The following is a 1110-nucleotide window of genomic DNA, read 5'->3' on the forward strand; positions in this document are numbered from 1 at the left end:
TTTTATGAAAATTACATCTTATTTAATATTATTTAATTTTTTATATATATATTTAAGTTAAAGCAAAGAAGGTAAAAATATATAATGAAAATTTTGTCATGAATAAAAAACGAGTTTTATTTTGAGATGATTGCCAAGTAGTATCGAATATATTCTTATTACTAACTACATAAAATTAACTAGCTTATGATTTTAATTCTCTTATTTTTGCTATAAATTAAAACTAGGGTTAAGTTACTCAAATAAAATGGTTCAAATTAATATTATCATATTACAACTTTCTCAAATTCAAAATACAATTGCAATTTTTTACATATTTATATAAACTGTTGCTGTGAAATGCATAAACCACTATAAGTAGTAGTAATTGATGTGAGATTTATCTTTAACCATTCTTAATAAAATAAAAGGAGGATTTATTAAATAGATAGAAATTGTATTCAAAATTTTTATTCAATCTATTTTAGTGTATATCGAATGAAAATTTTGAATACAATTCTTATCTATGTTGCGCCATACATAAAAATTGCAAGTTAAACTTTCATCCAAAAACTAATCCTCCATAAAAAATGAACTAAATCCACGCTAAAGCATAAACCGCGACATACGTGTAGCGGATTATGTGATGTTTTTTTACAACATAATCCGTGACACCCTTGTAGCGGATTACGTGCATTTTATAAACCGCGATACCCCTGTCGTGGTTTACATAGTTTATAGAAAAAGTACATTTCGGTATCTACTTTGCAAAATGTGTATTCTGGTAATATTGATGACCAGTTTATTTAAAACAATAAATTGCTCTATCATATAATATACAATATAGCTATATTTTAATTTTAATTTCAATATTTTAATTTTAATTTTAATACAATTAAAAAATATTATGTTACACATTTTGATTGTCAAATTTGTAATTAGTCATTGATATTGATTAAACTTTAGATTTTAAATTAGTCATTTTAACACGTTTTCAATGATTAAACTTTAGATTTTAAATCATAAAAACTTTATTACCATGTCATATCAATATCTTTGTCATGATCATTATTATCATAAAATAATTTTTTGATACAAAATTTAATAAAATAAATTTTATTTTAATCTAGA

This window comes from Arachis ipaensis, chromosome B05 (genome assembly GCF_000816755.2).
Source record: "Arachis ipaensis cultivar K30076 chromosome B05, Araip1.1, whole genome shotgun sequence".
Taxonomy (NCBI): Eukaryota; Viridiplantae; Streptophyta; class Magnoliopsida; order Fabales; family Fabaceae; genus Arachis; species Arachis ipaensis.